This window comes from Taudactylus pleione, unplaced genomic scaffold (genome assembly GCF_031769625.1).
Source record: "Taudactylus pleione unplaced genomic scaffold, aTauple2 ptg000050l, whole genome shotgun sequence".
In the NCBI taxonomy this organism is placed as follows: Eukaryota; Metazoa; Chordata; class Amphibia; order Anura; family Myobatrachidae; genus Taudactylus; species Taudactylus pleione.
In genome coordinates this window covers 1596430-1613585 of record NW_028284452.1, presented here as the reverse complement: position 1 = coordinate 1613585, position 17156 = coordinate 1596430, and the positions used below count along the sequence as shown (strand labels likewise).

Sequence of the window (17156 nt, the reverse complement as noted above, 5' to 3'; positions counted from 1 at the left end):
ACAGTATCCTCATAAAAACATAAAGTCAAAGTATGTTTCTGCCCACTTTCAAACTGGGGACCTTTCGCGTGTGAGGCGAACGTGATAACCACTACACTACAGAAACTGCCTCTGCTGGGACGGAAAAATATTGAACCTGGAAGACCCATAGTAACAGAATACTCTTAAAATCATAACGTAAAAGTATGTTTCTGCCCTGTTCCAATCTGGGAACTTTTTGTGTGTTAGGCGAACGTGATAACCACTACACTACAGAAACTGCGTCTGTGCCAACGGAAAAGTATTGCACCTGGAAGAGCCATAGTAACAGAATTGAAATCATAACGTAGAAGTATGTTTCTGCCCAGTTTCGAACAGGGGACCTTTCGCGTGTGAGGCGAACGTGATAACCACTACACTACAGAATCTGCTTCTGCGAAGACGGAAAAGTATTGAACCTGGAAGACCCATAGTAACAGAATCCTCATAAAATCATAAAGTAAAAGTATGTTTCTGCCCTTTTCAAACTGAGGACCTTTCGCATATGAGATGAATGTGATAACCACTACACTACAAAAACTGCCTCTTGGGGAACGGAAAAGAATTAAAATTGGAAGTGCAATTTGCATATGGGCTTTCAAAAATATTTTTTCTGCTACTAGTAACAGAAAAATCCTAAAATCATAAATAAAAAAAATGTTTCTACCCAGTTTCGAACTGGTGACCTTTCGCATATTTTGCGAACTTGATAACCACTACACTACAGAAACAGCCTCTGTGGGGTTCGAAAAGTATCGAACCTGGAAGACCCATAGTAACAGTATCCTCATAAAATCATAAAGTAAAAGTATGTTTCTGCCCACTTTCAAACTGGGGACCTTTCGCGTCTGAGGCGAATGTGATAACCACTACACTACAGAAACTGCCTCTGTGGGTACAGAAAAGTATTGAACCTGGAAGAGCCATAGTAACAGAATACTCTTAAAATCATAACGTAGAAGTATGTTTCTGCCCAGTTTCTAACTAGGGACCTTTCGCGCGTGAGGCGAACATGATAACCACTACACTACAGAAACTGCCTCTGCAAGGATGGAAAAATATTGAACCTGGAAGACCCATAGTAACAGAATCCACAAAAAATCATAAAGTAAATGTATGTTTCTGCCCACTTTCAAACTGAGGACCTTTCGCATATGAGATGAATGTGATAACCACTACACTACAAAAACTGCCTCTTGGAGAACTGAAAAGAATTAAACTCGGAAGTGCAATTTGCATATGGGCTTTCAAAAATATTTTTTCTGCTAATAGTAACAGAAAAATCCTAAAATCTTAAATAAAAAAAAAGTTTCTGCCCAGTTTCAAACTGGGGACCTTTCACATGTCAGGCGAACGTGATAACCACTACACTACAGAAACTGCCGCTGCGGGGTTGGAAAAGTATTGTACCTGGAAGACCCATAGTAACAGAATACTCATAAAATCATAAAGTAAAAGTATGTTTCTGCCCAGTTTCGAACTGGGGACCTTTCGCGTGTTAGGCGAATGTGATAACCACTACACTACAGAAACTGCCTCTGTGGGAATGGTAAAGTATTGAAAGTAAAAGTATGTTTCTGCCCACTTTCAAACTGGGGACCTTTCGCATGTGAGGCGAACGTGATAACCACTACACTACAGAAACTGCCTCTGCGGGGACAGAAAAGTATTGAACCTGGAAGACCCATAGTAAAAGAATCCTCATAAAATCATAAAGTAAAAGTATGTTTTTGCCCACTTTCAAACTGGGGACCTTTCGCGTGTTAGGCGAATGTGATAACCACTACACTACAGAAACTGCCTCTGTGGGGACGGAAAAGTATTGAACCTGGAAGAGCCATAGTAACAGAATACTCTTAAAATCATAACGTAAAAGTATGTTTCTGCCCAGATTCAAACTGGGAACTTTTTGCGTGTTAGGCGAATGTGATAACCACTACACTACAGAAACTGCGTCTGTGCCAACGGAAAAGTATTGAACCTGGAAGAGCCATAGTAACAGAATACTCTTAAAATCATAACGTAAAAGTATTTTTCTGCCCAGTTTCGAACTGGGGACGTTTCGCGTGTGAGGCGAACGTGATAACCACTACACTACAGAAACAGCCTCTTGTGGAGTGGCAAAGTATTGAACCTGGAAGAGCCATGGTTATAGAATACTCTTAAAATCATAATGTAAAAGTATGTTTCTGCCCACTTTCAAACTGAGGATCTTTCGCATATGAGATGAACGTGATAACCACTACACTACAGAAACTGCCTCTTGGGGAACGGAAAAGAATTAAACTTGGAAGTGCAATTTGCATATGGGCTTTCAAAAATATTTTTTCTGCTTCTAGTAACAGAAAAATCCTAAAATCATAAATAAAAAAAATGTTTCTGCCCAGTTTCGAACTGGGGACCTTTCACGTGTTAGGCGAATGTGATAACCACTACACTACAGAAACTGCCGCTGCGGGGTTGGAAAAGTATTGAACCTGGAAGATCCATAGTAACAGAATACTCATAAAATCATAAAGTAAAAGTATGTTTCTGCCCACTTTCAAACTGAGGACCTTTCGCATATGAGATGATTTCGATAACCACTACACCACAAAAACTGCCTCTTGGGGAAAGGAAAAGAATTAAACTTGGATGTGCAATTTGCATATGGGCTTTCAAAAATATTTTTTCTGCTACTAGTAACAGAAAAATCCTAAAATCATAAATAAAAAAAATGTTTCTGCCCAGTTTCAAACTGGGGACCTTTCGCGTGTTAGGCGAACGTGATAACCACTACACTACAGAAACTGTCTCTGCGGGGATGGAAAAGTATTGAAAGTAAAAGTATGTTTCTGCCCACTTTCAAACTGAGGATCTTTCGCATATGAGATGAACGTGATAACCACTACACTACAGAAACTGCCTCTTGGGGAACGGAAAATAATTAAACTTGGAAGTGCAATTTGCATATGGGCTTTCAAAAATATTTTTTCTGCTACTAGTAACAGAAAAATCCTAAAATCAAAAATAAAAAAAATGTTTCTGCCCAGTTTCGAACTGGGGACCTTTCGCGTGTTAGGCGAACGTGATAACCACTACACTACAGAAACTGCTGCTGCGGGGTTGGAAAAGTATTGAACCTGGAAGACCCATAGTAACAGAATACTCATAAAATCATAAAGTAAAAGTATGTTTCTGCCTACTTTCAAACTGAGGACCTTTCACATATGAGATGAACGTGATAACCACTACACTACAGAAACTGCCTATTGGGGAACGGAAAAGAATTAAACTTGGAAGTGCAATTTGCATATGGGCTTTCAAAAATATTTTTTCTGGTACTAGTAACAGAAAAATCCTAAAATCATAAATAAAAAAAATGTTTCTGCCCATTTTCGAACTGGGGACCTTTCGCGTGTTTGGCAAACGTGATAACCACTACACTACAGAAACTGCCTCCGAGGGGGTGGAAAAGTATTGAACCTGGAAGATCCGTAGTAACAGTATCCTCATAAAATCATAAAGTAAAAGTATGTTTCTGCCCACTTTCAAACTGGGGACCTTTCGCGTGTGAGGCGAATGTGATAACCACTACACTACAGAAACTGCCTCTGTGGGTACGGAAAAGTATTGAACCTGGAAGACCCATAGTAACAGAATCCTCATAAAATCATAAAGTAAAAGTATGTTTCTGCCCACTATCAAACAGAGGACCTTTCTCATATGAGATGATTGTGATAACCACTACACTACAAAAACTGCCTCTTGGGGAAAGGAAAAGAATTAAACTTGGATGTGCAATTTGCATATGGGCTTTCAAAAATATTTTTTCTGCTAATAGTAACAGAAAAATCCAAAATAAAAAAAAAATTCTGCCCAGTTTCAAAATAGGGACCTTTCACGTGTAAAGCGAAAGTGATAACCACTACACTACAGAAACTACCTCTGCAGGGACGGAAAAATATTGAACCTGGAAGAGCCATAGTAACAGAATACTCTTAAAATCATAACGTAAAAGTATGTTTCTGCCCAGTTTCAAACTGGGAACTTTTTGCGTGTTAGGCGAACGTGATAACCACTACACTACAGAAACTGCGTCTGTGCCAACGGAAAAGTATTGAAACTGGAAGAGCCATAGTAACAGAATACTAATAAAATCATAAAGTAAAAGTATGTTTATGCCTACTTTCAAACTGAGGACCTTTCGCATATGAGATGAATATGATAACCACTACACTACAAAAACTGCCTCTTGGAGAACTGAAATAATTAAACTCGGAAGTGCAATTTGCATATGGGCTTTCAAAAATATTTTTTCTGCTAATAGTAACAGAAAAATCCTAAAATCATAAATAAAAAAAAAGGTTCTGCCCAGTTTCAAACTGGGGACCTTTCGCATGTGAGGCGAACGTGATAACCACTACACTACAGAAACTGCCTCTGCCGGGACAGAAAAGTATTGAACCTGGAAGACCCATAGTAAAAGAATCCTCATAAAATCATAAAGTAAAAGTATGTTTTTGCCCACTTTCAAACTGGGGACCTTTCGCGTGTTAGGCGAATGTGATAACCACTACACTACAGAAACTGCCTCTGTGGGGATGGAAAAGTATTGAACCTGGAAGAGCCATAGTAACAGAATACTCTTAAAATCATAATGTAAAAGTATGTTTCTGCCCAGTTTCGAAATGGGGACCTTTCGCGTGTGAGGCGAACGTGATAACCACTACACTACAGAAACTGCCTCTGCAAAAACAGAAAAGTATTGCACCTGGAAGAGCCATAGTAACAGAATTAAAATCATAACGTAAAAGTATGTTTCTGCCTTGTTTCGAACAGGGGACCTTTCGCGTGTGAGGTGAACGTGATAACCACTACACTACAGAAACTGCTTCTGCGAGGACGGAAAAGTATTGAACCTGGAAGAGCCATAGTAACAGAATACTCTTAAAATCATAACGTAAAAGTATTTTTCTGCCTAGTTTCGAACTGGGGACGTTTCGCGTGTGAGGCGAACGTGATAACCACTACACTACAGAAACAGCCTCTTGTGGAGTGGCAAAGTATTGAACCTGGAAGAGCCATGGTTATAGAATACTCTTAAAATCATAATGTAAAAGTATGTTTCTGCCCACTTTCAAACTGAGGATCTTTCGCATATGAGATGAACGTGATAACCACTACACTACAGAAACTGCCTATTGGGGAACGGAAAAGAATTAAACTTGGAAGTGCAATTTGCATATGGGCTTTCAAAAATATTTTTTCTGGTACTAGTAACAGAAAAATCCTAAAATCATAAAAAAAAAAAATGTTTCTGCCCAGTTTCGAACAGGGGACATTTCGCGTGTTAGGCGAACGTGATAACCACTACACTACAGAAACTGCCGCTGCGGGGTTGGAAAAGTATTGAACCTGGAAGATCCATAGTAACAGAATACTCATAAAATCATAAAGTAAAAGTATGTTTCTGCCTACTTTCAAACTGAGGACCTTTCGCATATGAGATGAACGTGATAACCACTACACTACGAAAACTGCCTCTTGGGGAACGGAAAAGAATTAAACTTGGAAGTGCAATTTGCATATGGGCTTTCAAAAATATTTTTTCTGCTTCTAGTAACAGAAAAATCCTAAAATCATAAATAAAAAAAATGTTTCTGCCCAGTTTCGAACTGGGGACCTTTCACGTGTTAGGCGAACGTGATAACCACTACACTACAGAAACTGCCTCTGCGGGGTTGGAAAAGTATTGAACCTGGAAGATCCATAGTAACAGAATACTCATAAAATCATAAAGTAAAAGTATGTTTCTGCCCACTTTCAAACTGAGGACCTTTCGCATATGAGATGATTTCGATAACCACTACACCACAAAAACTGCCTCTTGGGGAAAGGAAAAGAATTAAACTTGGATGTGCAATTTGCATATGGGCTTTCAAAAATATTTTTTCTGCTACTAGTAACAGAAAAATCCTAAAATCATAAATAAAAAAAATGTTTCTGCCCAGTTTCAAACTGGGGACCTTTCGCGTGTTAGGCGACCGTGATAACCACTACACTACAGAAACTGTCTCTGCGGGGATGGAAAAGTATTGAAAGTAAAAGTATGTTTCTGCCCACTTTCAAACTGAGGATCTTTCGCATATGAGATGAACGTGATAACCACTACACTACAGAAACTGCCTCTTGGGGAACGGAAAATAATTAAACTTGGAAGTGCAATTTGCATATGGGCTTTCAAAAATATTTTTTCTGCTACTAGTAACAGAAAAATCCTAAAATCAAAAATAAAAAAAATGTTTCTGCCCAGTTTCGAACTGGGGACCTTTCGCGTGTTAGGCGAACGTGATAACCACTACACTACAGAAACTGCTGCTGCGGGGTTGGAAAAGTATTGAACCTGGAAGACCCATAGTAACAGAATACTCATAAAATCATAAAGTAAAAGTATGTTTCTGCCTACTTTCAAACTGAGGACCTTTCACATATGAGATGAACGTGATAACCACTACACTACGAAAACTGCCTCTTGGGGAATGGAAAAGAATTAAACTTGGAAGTGCAATTTGCATATGGGCTTTCAAAAATATTTTTTCTGCTACTAGTAACAGAAAAATCCTAAAATCATAAATAAAAAAAATGTTTCTGCCCAGTTTCGAACTGGGGACCTTTCGCGTGTTTGGCAAACGTGATAACCACTACACTACAGAAACTGCCTCTGAGGGGGTGGAAAAGTATTGAACCTGGAAGATCCGTAGTAACAGTATCCTCATAAAATCATAAAGTAAAAGTATGTTTCTGCCCACTTTCAAACTGGGGACCTTTCGCGTGTGAGGCGAATGTGATAACCACTACACTACAGAAACTGCCTCTGTGGGTACGGAAAAGTATTGAACCTGGAAGACCCATAGTAACAGAATCCTCATAAAATCATAAAGTAAAAGTATGTTTCTGCCCACTATCAAACAGAGGACCTTTCTCATATGAGATGATTGTGATAACCACTACACTACAAAAACTGCCTCTTGGGGAAAGGAATAGAATTAAACTTGGATGTGCAATTTGCATATGGGCTTTCAAAAATATTTTTTCTGCTAATAGTAACAGAAAAATCCAAAATAAAAAAAAAATTCTGCCCAGTTTCAAAATAGGGACCTTTCACGTGTAAAGCGAAAGTGATAACCACTACACTACAGAAACTACCTCTGCAGGGACGGAAAAATATTGAACCTGGAAGACCCATAGTAACAGAATACTCTTAAAATCATAACGTAAAAGTATGTTTCTGCCCAGTTTCAAACTGGGAACTTTTTGCGTGTTAGGCGAACGTGATAACCACTACACTACAGAAACTGCGTCTGTGCCAACGGAAAAGTATTGAAACTGGAAGAGCCATAGTAACAGAATACTAATAAAATCATAAAGTAAAAGTATGTTTATGCCTACTTTCAAACTGAGGACCTTTCGCATATGAGATGAATATGATAACCACTACACTACAAAAACTGCCTCTTGGAGAACTGAAATAATTAAACTCGGAAGTGCAATTTGCATATGGGCTTTCAAAAATATTTTTTCTGCTAATAGTAACAGAAAAATCCTAAAATCATAAATAAAAAAAAAGGTTCTGCCCAGTTTCAAACTGGGGACCTTTCGCATGTGAGGCGAACGTGATAACCACTACACTACAGAAACTGCCTCTGCCGGGACAGAAAAGTATTGAACCTGGAAGACCCATAGTAAAAGAATCCTCATAAAATCATAAAGTAAAAGTATGTTTTTGCCCACTTTCAAACTGGGGACCTTTCGCGTGTTAGGCGAATGTGATAACCACTACACTACAGAAACTGCCTCTGTGGGGATGGAAAAGTATTGAACCTGGAAGAGCCATAGTAACAGAATACTCTTAAAATCATAATGTAAAAGTATGTTTCTGCCCAGTTTCGAAATGGGGACCTATCGCGTGTGAGGCGAACGTGATAACCACTACACTACAGAAACTGCCTCTGCAAAAACAGAAAAGTATTGCACCTGGAAGAGCCATAGTAACAGAATTAAAATCATAACGTTAAAGTATGTTTCTGCCTTGTTTCGAACAGGGGACCTTTCGCGTGTGAGGTGAATGTGATAACCACTACACTACAGAAACTGCTTCTGCGAGGACGGAAAAGTATTGAACCTGGAAGAGCCATAGTAACAGAATACTCTTAAAATCATAACGTAAAAGTATTTTTCTGCCCAGTTTCGAACTGGGGACGTTTCGCGTGTGAGGCGAACGTGATAACCACTACACTACAGAAACAGCCTCTTGTGGAGTGGCAAAGTATTGAACCTGGAAGAGCCATGGTTATAGAATACTCATAAAATCATAAAGTAAAAGTATGTTTCTGCCTACTTTCAAACTGAGGACCTTTCGCATATGAGATGAACGTGATAACCACTACACTACGAAAACTGCCTCTTGGGGAACGGAAAAGAATTAAACTTGGAAGTGCAATTTGCATATGGGCTTTCAAAAATATTTTTTCTGCTTCTAGTAACAGAAAAATCCTAAAATCATAAATAAAAAAAATGTTTCTGCCCAGTTTCGAACTGGGGACCTTTCACGTGTTAGGCGAACGTGATAACCACTACACTACAGAAACTGCCTCTGCGGGGTTGGAAAAGTATTGAACCTGGAAGATCCATAGTAACAGAATACTCATAAAATCATAAAGTAAAAGTATGTTTCTGCCCACTTTCAAACTGAGGACCTTTCGCATATGAGATGATTTCGATAACCACTACACCACAAAAACTGCCTCTTGGGGAAAGGAAAAGAATTAAACTTGGATGTGCAATTTGCATATGGGCTTTCAAAAATATTTTTTCTGCTACTAGTAACAGAAAAATCCTAAAATCATAATTAAAAAAAATGTTTCTGCCCAGTTTCAAACTGGGGACCTTTCGCGTGTTAGGCGAACGTGATAACCACTACACTACAGAAACTGTCTCTGCGGGGGTGGAAAAGTATTGAAAGTAAAAGTATGTTTCTGCCCACTTTCAAACTGAGGATCTTTCGCATATGAGATGAACGTGATAACCACTACACTAAAGAAACTGCCTCTTGGGGAACGGAAAATAATTAAACTTGGAAGTGCAATTTGCATATGGGCTTTCAAAAATATTTTTTCTGCTACTAGTAACAGAAAAATCCTAAAATCAAAAATAAAAAAAATGTTTCTGCCCAGTTTCGAACTGGGGACCTTTCGCGTGTTAGGCGAACGTGATAACCACTACACTACAGAAACTGCTGCTGCGGGGTTGGAAAAGTATTGAACCTGGAAGATCCATAGTAACAGAATACTCATAAAATCATAAAGTAAAAGTATGTTTCTGCCTACTTTCAAACTGAGGACCTTTCACATATGAGATGAACGTGATAACCACTACACTACGAAAACTGCCTCTTGGGGAATGGAAAAGAATTAAACTTGGAAGTGCAATTTGCATATGGGCTTTCAAAAATATTTTTTCTGCTACTAGTAACAGAAAAATCCTAAAATCATAAATAAAAAAAATGTTTCTGCCCAGTTTCGAACTGGGGAACTTTCGCGTGTTTGGCAAACGTGATAACCACTACACTACAGAAACTGCCTCCAAGGGGGTGGAAAAGTATTGAACCTGGAAGATCCGTAGTAACAGTATCCTCATAAAATCATAAAGTAAAAGTATGTTTCTGCCCACTTTCAAACTGGGGACCTTTCGCGTGTGAGGCGAATGTGATAACCACTACACTACAGAAACTGCCTCTGTGGGTACGGAAAAGTATTGAACCTGGAAGACCCATAGTAACAGAATCCTCATAAAATCATAAAGTAAAAGTATGTTTCTGCCCACTATCAAACAGAGGACCTTTCGCATATGAGATGATTGTGATAACCACTACACTACAAAAACTGCCTCTTGGGGAAAGGAAAAGAATTAAACTTGGATGTGCAATTTGCATATGGGCTTTCAAAAATATTTTTTCTGCTAATAGTAACAGAAAAATCCAAAATAAAAAAAAAATTCTGCCCAGTTTCAAAATAGGGACCTTTCACGTGTAAAGCGAAAGTGATAACCACTACACTACAGAAACTACCTCTGCAGGGACGGAAAAATATTGAACCTGGAAGACCCATAGTAACAGAATACTCTTAAAATCATAACGTAAAAGTATGTTTCTGCCCAGTTTCAAACTGGGAACTTTTTGCGTGTTAGGCGAACGTGATAACCACTACACTACAGAAACTGCGTCTGTGCCAACGGAAAAGTATTGAAACTGGAAGAGCCATAGTAACAGAATACTAATAAAATCATAAAGTAAAAGTATGTTTATGCCTACTTTCAAACTGAGGACCTTTCGCATATGAGATGAATATGATAACCACTATACTACAAAAACTGCCTCTTGGAGAACTGAAAAGAATTAAACTCGGAAGTGCAATTTGCATATGGGCTTTCAAAAATATTTTTTCTGCTAATAGTAACAGAAAAATCCTAAAATCATAAATAAAAAAAAAGGTTCTGCCCAGTTTCAAACTGGGGACCTTTCGCATGTGAGGCGAACGTGATAACCACTACACTACAGAAACTGCCTCTGCCGGAATAGAAAAGTATTGAACCTTGAAGACTCATAGTAAAAGAATCCTCATAAAATCATAAAGTAAAAGTATGTTTTTGCCCACTTTCAAACTGGGGACCTTTCGCGTGTTAGGCGAATGTGATAACCACTACACTACAGAAACTGCCTCTGTGGGGATGGAAAAGTATTGAACCTGGAAGAGCCATAGTAACAGAATACTCTTAAAATCATAATGTAAAAGTATGTTTCTGCCCAGTTTCGAAATGGGGACCTTTCGCGTGTGAGGCGAACGTGATAACCACTACACTACAGAAACTGCCTCTGCAAAAACAGAAAAGTATTGCACCTGGAAGAGCCATAGTAACAGAATTAAAATCATAACGTAAAAGTATGTTTCTGCCTTGTTTCGAAGAGGGGACCTTTCGCGTGTGAGGTGAACGTGATAACCACTACACTACAGAAACTGCTTCTGCGAGGACGGAAAAGTATTGAACCTGGAAGAGCCATAGTAACAGAATACTCTTAAAATCATAACGTAAAAGTATTTATCTGCCTAGTTTCGAACTGGGGACGTTTCGCGTGTGAGGCGAACGTGATAACCACTACACTACAGAAACAGCCTCTTGTGGAGTGGCAAAGTATTGAACCTGGAAGAGCCATGGTTATAGAATACTCTTAAAATCATAATGTAAAAGTATGTTTCTGCCCACTTTCAAACTGAGGATCTTTCGCATATGAGATGAACGTGATAACCAATACACTACAGAAACTGCCTATTGGGGAACGGAAAAGAATTAAACTTGGAAGTGCAATTTGCATATGGGCTTTCAAAAATATTTTTTCTGGTACTAGTAACAGAAAAATCCTAAAATCATAAAAAAAAAAAATGTTTCTGCCCAGTTTCGAACAGGGGACCTTTCGCGTGTTAGGCGAACGTGATAACCACTACACTACAGAAACTGCCGCTGCGGGGTTGGAAAAGTATTGAACCTGGAAGATCCATAGTAACAGAATACTCATAAAATCATAAAGTAAATGTATGTTTCTGCCCAGTTTCGAACTGGGGACCTTTCGCGTGTGAGGCGAACATGATAACCACTACACTACAGAAACTACCTCTGCGAGGATGGAAAAGTATTGAACCTGGAAGACCCATAGTAACAGAATCCTCATAAAATCATAAAGTAAAAGTATGTTTCTGCCTACTTTCAAACTGAGGACCTTTCGCATATGAGATGAATGTGATAACCACTACACTACAAAAACTGCCTCTTGGGGATCGGAAAAGAATTAAACTTGGAAGTGCAATTTGCATATGGGCTTTCAAAAATATTTTTTCTGCTAAGAGTAACAGAAAAATCCTAAAATCATAAATAAAAAAAATGTTTCAGCCCAGTTTCGATCTGGGGACCTTTCGCGTGTTAGGCAAACGTGATAACCACTACACTACAGAAACTGCCTCTGCAGGGACGGAAAAATATTGATCCTGGAAGATCCATAGTAACAGAATCCTCAAAAAATAATAAAGTAAAAGTATGTTTCTGCCCACTTTCAAACTGAGGACCTTTCGCATATGAGATGAACATGATAACCACTACACTACAGAAACAGCCTCTTGTGGAGTGGCAAAGTATTGAACCTGGAAGAGCCATAGTAACAGAATACTCTTAAAATCATAATGTAAAAGTATGTTTCTGCCCCACTTTCAAACTGAGGATCTTTCGCATATGAGATGAACGTGGTAACCACTACACTACAGAAACAGCCTCTTGGGGAATGGAAAAGAATTAAACCTGGAAGTGCAATTTGCATATGGGCTTTCAAAAATATTTTTTCTGCTAATAGTAACAGAAAAATCCTAAATAAAAAGAAATTTTCTGCCCAGTTTCAAACTGGGAACTTTTTGCGTGTTAGGCGAACGTGATAACCACTACACTACAGAAACTGCGCTTGTGCCAACGGAAAAGTATTGAAACTGGAAGAGCCATAGTAACAGAATACTAATAAAATCATAAAGTAAAAGTATGTTTCTGCCTACTTTCAAACTGAGGACCTTTCGCATATGAGATGAATGTGATAACCACTACACTACAAAAACTGCCTCTAGGAGAACTGAAAAGAATTAAACTTGGAAGTGCAATTTGCATATGGGCTTTCAAAAATATTTTTTCTGCTAATAGTAACAGAAAAATCCTAAAATCATAAATAAAAAACAAGTTTCTACCCAGTTTCAAACTGGGGACCTTTTGCGTGTTAGGCGAACGTGATAACCACTACACTACAGAAACTGCCTCTGCGGGAACAGAAAAGTATTGAAAGTAAAAGTATGTTTCTGCCCACTTTCAAACTGGGGACCTTTCGCGTGTTAAGCGATTGTGATAACCACTACACTACAGAAACTGCCTCTGTGGGGATGGAAAAGTATTGAACCTGGAAGAGCCATAGTAACAGAATACTCTTAAAATCATAACGTAAAAGTATGTTTCTGCCCAGTTTCAAACTGGGGACCTTTCGCGTGTGAGGCGAATGTGATAACCACTACACTACAGAAACTGCCTCTGCGGGTACAGAAAAGTATTGAACCTGGAAGACCCATAGTAAAAGAATCCTCATAAAATCATAAAGTAAAAGTATGTTTTTGCCCACTTTCAAACTGGGGACCTTTCGCGTGTGAGGCGAACGTGATAACCACTACACTACAGAAACTGCCTCTGCGGGGACAGAAAAGTATTGAACCTGGAAGACCCATAGTAAAAGAATCCTCATAAAATCATAAAGTAAAAGTATGTTTCTGCCTACTTTCAAACTGAGGACCTTTCGCATATGAGATGAATATGATAACCACTACACTACAAAAACTGCCTCTTGGAGAACTGAAAAGAATTAAACTCGGAAGTGCAACTTGGATATGGTCTTTCAAAATTTTTTTTCTGCTAATAGTAACAGAAAAATCCTAATATCATAAATAAAAAAAAAGTTTCTACCCAGTTTCAAACTGGGGACCTTTGCGTGTGAGGTGAATGTGATAACCACTACACTACAGAAACTGCCTCTGCGGGGACGGAAAAGTATTGTACCTGGAAGAGCCATAGTAACAGAATACTTATAAAATCATACAGTAAAAGTATGTTTCTGCCTACTTTCAAACTGATGACCTTTCGCATATGAGATGAATATGATAACCACTACACTACAAATACTGCCTCTTGGAGAACAGAAAAGAATTAAACTCGGAAGTGCAATTTGCATATGGGCTTTCAAAAATATTTTTTCTGCTAATAGTAACAGAAAAATCCTAAAATCCTAAATAAAAAAAAAGTTTCTGCCCAGTTTCGAGCTGGTGACCTTTTGCGTGTTAAGCGATTGTGATAACCACTACACTACAGAAACTGCCTCTGTGGGGATGGAAAAGTATTGAACCTGGAAGAGCCATAGTAACAGAATACTCTTAAAATCATAACGTAAAAGTATGTTTCTGCCCAGTTTCAAACTGGGGACCTTTCGCGTGTGAGGCGAATGTGATAACCACTACACTACAGAAACTGCCTCTGCGGGTACAGAAAAGTATTGAACCTGGAAGACCCATAGTAAAAGAATCCTCATAAAATCATAAAGTAAAAGTATGTTTTTGCCCACTTTCAAACTGGGGACCTTTCGCGTGTGAGGCGAACGTGATAACCACTACACTACAGAAACTACCTCTGCGGGGACAGAAAAGTATTGAACCTGGAAGACCCATAGTAAAAGAATCCTCATAAAATCATAAAGTAAAAGTATGTTTCTGCCTACTTTCAAACTGAGGACCTTTCGCATATGAGATGAATATGATAACCACTACACTACAAAAACTGCCTCTTGGAGAACTGAAAAGAATTAAACTCGGAAGTGCAACTTGGATATGGTCTTTCAAAATTTTTTTTCTGCTAATAGTAACAGAAAAATCCTAAAATCCTAAATAAAAAAAAAGTTTCTGCCCAGTTTCGAGCTGGTGACCTTTTGCGTGTTAGGCGTATGTGATAACCACTACACTACAGAAACTGCCTCTTTGGGGACGGAAAAGTATTGAACCTGGAAGAGCCATAATAACAGAATACTCTTAAAATCATAACGTAAATGTATGTTTCTGCCCAGTTTCGAACTGGGGACCTTTCGCGTGTGAGGCGAACATGATAACCACTACACTACAGAAACTACCTCTGCGAGGATGGAAAAGTATTGAACCTGGAAGACCCATAGTAACAGAATCCTCATAAAATCATAAAGTAAAAGTATGTTTCTGCCTACTTTCAAACTGAGGACCTTTCGCATATGAGATGAATGTGATAACCACTACACTACAAAAACTGCCTCTTGGGGATCGGAAAAGAATTAAACTTGGAAGTGCAATTTGCATATGGGCTTTCAAAAATATTTTTTCTGCTAAGAGTAACAGAAAAATCCTAAAATCATAAATAAAAAAAATGTTTCAGCCCAGTTTCGAACTGGGGACCTTTCGCGTGTTAGGCAAACGTGATAACCACTACACTACAGAAACTGCCTCTGCAGTGATGGAAAAGTATTGAACCTGGAAGACCCATAGTAACATTATCCTCATAAAATCATAAAGTAAAAGTATGTTTCTGCCCACTTTCAAAATGGGGACCTTTCGCTTGTTTGGCAAATGTGATAACCACTACACTACAGAAACTGCCTCTGTGGGTATGGAAAAGTATTGAACCTGGAAGAGCCATAGTAACAGAATACTCTTAAAATCATAACGTAAAAGTATGTTTCTGCCCAGTTTCAAACTGGGGACCTTTCGCGTGTGAGGCGAATGTGATAACCACTACACTACAGAAACTGCCTCTGCAGGGACAGAAAAGTATTGAACCTGGAAGACCCATAGTAAAAGAATCCTCATAAAATCATAAAGTAAAAGTATGTTTCTGCCCACTTTCAAACTGAGGACCTTTCGCATTTGAGATGAATGTGATAACCACTACATTACAATAACTGCCTCTTGGGGAACGGAAAAGAATTAAACTTGGAAGTGCAATTTGCATATGGGCTTTCAAAAATATTTTTTCTGCTAATAGTAACAGAAAAATCCTAAATAAAAATAAATTTTCTGCCCAGTTTCAAACTGGGAACTTTTTGCGTGTTAGGCGAACATGATAACCACTACACTACAGAAACTGCGTCTGTGCCAACGGAAAAGTATTGAAACTGGAAGAGCCATAGTAACAGAATACTAATAAAATCATAAAGTAAAAGTATGTTTCTGCCTACTTTCAAACTGAGGACCTTTCGCATATGAGATGAATATGATTACCACTACACTACAAAAACTGCCTCTTGGAGAACTGAAAAGAATTAAACTCGGAAGTGCAATTTGCATATGGGCTTTCAAAAATATTTTTTCTGCTAATATTAACAGAAAAATCCTAAATAAAAATAAATTTTCTGCCCAGTTTTAAACTGGGAACTTTTTGCGTGTTAGGCGAATGTGATAACCACTACACTACAGAAACTACCTCTGTGGGGTTGGAAAAGTATTGCACCTGGAAGAGCCATAGTAACAGAATCCTCATAAAATCATAAAGTAAAAGTATGTTTCTGCCCACTTTCAAACTGAGGACCTTTCTCATATGAGATGAATGTGATAACCACTACACTACAAAAACTGCCTCTTGGGGAACGGAAAATAATTAAATTTTGAAGTGCAATTTGCATATGGGCTTTCAAAAATATTTTTTCTGCTAATAGTAACAGAAAAATCCTAAATAAAAATAAATTTTCTGCCCAGTTTCAAACTGGGAACTTTTTGCGTGTTAGGCGAACGTGATAACCACTACACTACAGAAACTGCCTCTGCGGGTACGGAAAAGTATTGAAAGTAAAAGTATGTTTCTGCCCACTTTCAAACTGGGGACCTTTAGCCTGTGAGGTGAATGTAATAACCACTACACTACAGAAACTGCCTCTGTGGGTACGGAAAAGTATTGAACCTGGAAGAGCCATAGTAACAGAATACTCTTAAAATCATAACGTGAAAGTATGTTTCTGCCCAGTTTCGAACTGGGGACCTTTTGCGTGTGAGGTGAACGTGATAACCACTTCACTACAGAAACTGCCTCTGATGAAACTGAAAAGTATTGAACCAGGAAGACCCATAGTAACAGAATCCTCATAAAATCATAAAGTAAAAGTATGTTTCTGCCCACTTTCAAACTGAGGACCTTTCGCATATGAGATGATTGTGATAACCACTACACTACAAAAACTGCCTCTTGGGGAAAGGAAAAGAATTAAACTTGGATGTGCAATTTGCATATGGGCTTTCAAAAATATTTTTTCTGCTACTAGTAACCGAAAAATCCTAAAATCCTAAATAAAAAAAATGTTTCTGCCCAGTTTCGAACTGGGGACCTTTCGCGTGTTAGGCGAACGTGATAGCCACTACACCACAGAAACGGCCTCTGCGGGAACTGAAAAGTATTGAACCTGGAAGACCCATAATAACAGAATCCTCATAAAATCATAAAGTAAAAGTGTGTTTCAGCCCACT

General features: G+C 38.5%; 26 non-coding genes across 26 annotated transcripts; all 26 read right to left on the bottom strand.

The window, feature by feature from the left end:
- Window positions 1–982: 982 nt before the first annotated feature.
- TRNAV-CAC (transfer RNA valine (anticodon CAC)) lies at window positions 983–1055 on the bottom strand. The gene has a single exon. It is a non-coding gene; the product is annotated as a tRNA-Val (tRNA).
- Window positions 1056–1325: 270 nt separating this feature from the next.
- TRNAV-GAC (transfer RNA valine (anticodon GAC)) lies at window positions 1326–1398 on the bottom strand. Its single transcript has one exon. It is a non-coding gene; the product is annotated as a tRNA-Val (tRNA).
- An 80-nt stretch (window positions 1399–1478) lies between these two features.
- TRNAV-AAC (transfer RNA valine (anticodon AAC)) lies at window positions 1479–1551 on the bottom strand. The gene has a single exon. It is a non-coding gene; the product is annotated as a tRNA-Val (tRNA).
- Window positions 1552–2392: 841 nt separating this feature from the next.
- Window positions 2393–2465, bottom strand: TRNAV-AAC (transfer RNA valine (anticodon AAC)). The gene has a single exon. It is a non-coding gene; the product is annotated as a tRNA-Val (tRNA).
- A 270-nt stretch (window positions 2466–2735) lies between these two features.
- Window positions 2736–2808, bottom strand: TRNAV-AAC (transfer RNA valine (anticodon AAC)). The gene has a single exon. It is a non-coding gene; the product is annotated as a tRNA-Val (tRNA).
- Window positions 2809–3037: 229 nt separating this feature from the next.
- On the bottom strand, window positions 3038–3110 carry TRNAV-AAC (transfer RNA valine (anticodon AAC)). The gene has a single exon. It is a non-coding gene; the product is annotated as a tRNA-Val (tRNA).
- A 1558-nt stretch (window positions 3111–4668) lies between these two features.
- TRNAV-CAC (transfer RNA valine (anticodon CAC)) lies at window positions 4669–4741 on the bottom strand. Its single transcript has one exon. It is a non-coding gene; the product is annotated as a tRNA-Val (tRNA).
- A 571-nt stretch (window positions 4742–5312) lies between these two features.
- On the bottom strand, window positions 5313–5385 carry TRNAV-AAC (transfer RNA valine (anticodon AAC)). The gene has a single exon. It is a non-coding gene; the product is annotated as a tRNA-Val (tRNA).
- Window positions 5386–5655: 270 nt separating this feature from the next.
- Window positions 5656–5728, bottom strand: TRNAV-AAC (transfer RNA valine (anticodon AAC)). The gene has a single exon. It is a non-coding gene; the product is annotated as a tRNA-Val (tRNA).
- A 270-nt stretch (window positions 5729–5998) lies between these two features.
- TRNAV-AAC (transfer RNA valine (anticodon AAC)) lies at window positions 5999–6071 on the bottom strand. Its single transcript has one exon. It is a non-coding gene; the product is annotated as a tRNA-Val (tRNA).
- Window positions 6072–6300: 229 nt separating this feature from the next.
- TRNAV-AAC (transfer RNA valine (anticodon AAC)) lies at window positions 6301–6373 on the bottom strand. The gene has a single exon. It is a non-coding gene; the product is annotated as a tRNA-Val (tRNA).
- A 270-nt stretch (window positions 6374–6643) lies between these two features.
- On the bottom strand, window positions 6644–6716 carry TRNAV-AAC (transfer RNA valine (anticodon AAC)). Its single transcript has one exon. It is a non-coding gene; the product is annotated as a tRNA-Val (tRNA).
- Window positions 6717–8575: 1859 nt separating this feature from the next.
- Window positions 8576–8648, bottom strand: TRNAV-AAC (transfer RNA valine (anticodon AAC)). The gene has a single exon. It is a non-coding gene; the product is annotated as a tRNA-Val (tRNA).
- A 270-nt stretch (window positions 8649–8918) lies between these two features.
- TRNAV-AAC (transfer RNA valine (anticodon AAC)) lies at window positions 8919–8991 on the bottom strand. The gene has a single exon. It is a non-coding gene; the product is annotated as a tRNA-Val (tRNA).
- A 229-nt stretch (window positions 8992–9220) lies between these two features.
- TRNAV-AAC (transfer RNA valine (anticodon AAC)) lies at window positions 9221–9293 on the bottom strand. The gene has a single exon. It is a non-coding gene; the product is annotated as a tRNA-Val (tRNA).
- A 1559-nt stretch (window positions 9294–10852) lies between these two features.
- TRNAV-CAC (transfer RNA valine (anticodon CAC)) lies at window positions 10853–10925 on the bottom strand. Its single transcript has one exon. It is a non-coding gene; the product is annotated as a tRNA-Val (tRNA).
- A 571-nt stretch (window positions 10926–11496) lies between these two features.
- On the bottom strand, window positions 11497–11569 carry TRNAV-AAC (transfer RNA valine (anticodon AAC)). The gene has a single exon. It is a non-coding gene; the product is annotated as a tRNA-Val (tRNA).
- An 80-nt stretch (window positions 11570–11649) lies between these two features.
- Window positions 11650–11722, bottom strand: TRNAV-CAC (transfer RNA valine (anticodon CAC)). The gene has a single exon. It is a non-coding gene; the product is annotated as a tRNA-Val (tRNA).
- Window positions 11723–11992: 270 nt separating this feature from the next.
- TRNAV-AAC (transfer RNA valine (anticodon AAC)) lies at window positions 11993–12065 on the bottom strand. Its single transcript has one exon. It is a non-coding gene; the product is annotated as a tRNA-Val (tRNA).
- A 759-nt stretch (window positions 12066–12824) lies between these two features.
- Window positions 12825–12897, bottom strand: TRNAV-AAC (transfer RNA valine (anticodon AAC)). Its single transcript has one exon. It is a non-coding gene; the product is annotated as a tRNA-Val (tRNA).
- Window positions 12898–13089: 192 nt separating this feature from the next.
- TRNAV-CAC (transfer RNA valine (anticodon CAC)) lies at window positions 13090–13162 on the bottom strand. The gene has a single exon. It is a non-coding gene; the product is annotated as a tRNA-Val (tRNA).
- Window positions 13163–14079: 917 nt separating this feature from the next.
- Window positions 14080–14152, bottom strand: TRNAV-CAC (transfer RNA valine (anticodon CAC)). Its single transcript has one exon. It is a non-coding gene; the product is annotated as a tRNA-Val (tRNA).
- Window positions 14153–14727: 575 nt separating this feature from the next.
- Window positions 14728–14800, bottom strand: TRNAV-CAC (transfer RNA valine (anticodon CAC)). Its single transcript has one exon. It is a non-coding gene; the product is annotated as a tRNA-Val (tRNA).
- A 270-nt stretch (window positions 14801–15070) lies between these two features.
- On the bottom strand, window positions 15071–15143 carry TRNAV-AAC (transfer RNA valine (anticodon AAC)). Its single transcript has one exon. It is a non-coding gene; the product is annotated as a tRNA-Val (tRNA).
- A 233-nt stretch (window positions 15144–15376) lies between these two features.
- TRNAV-CAC (transfer RNA valine (anticodon CAC)) lies at window positions 15377–15449 on the bottom strand. The gene has a single exon. It is a non-coding gene; the product is annotated as a tRNA-Val (tRNA).
- A 1540-nt stretch (window positions 15450–16989) lies between these two features.
- On the bottom strand, window positions 16990–17062 carry TRNAV-AAC (transfer RNA valine (anticodon AAC)). Its single transcript has one exon. It is a non-coding gene; the product is annotated as a tRNA-Val (tRNA).
- Window positions 17063–17156: the final 94 nt, after the last annotated feature.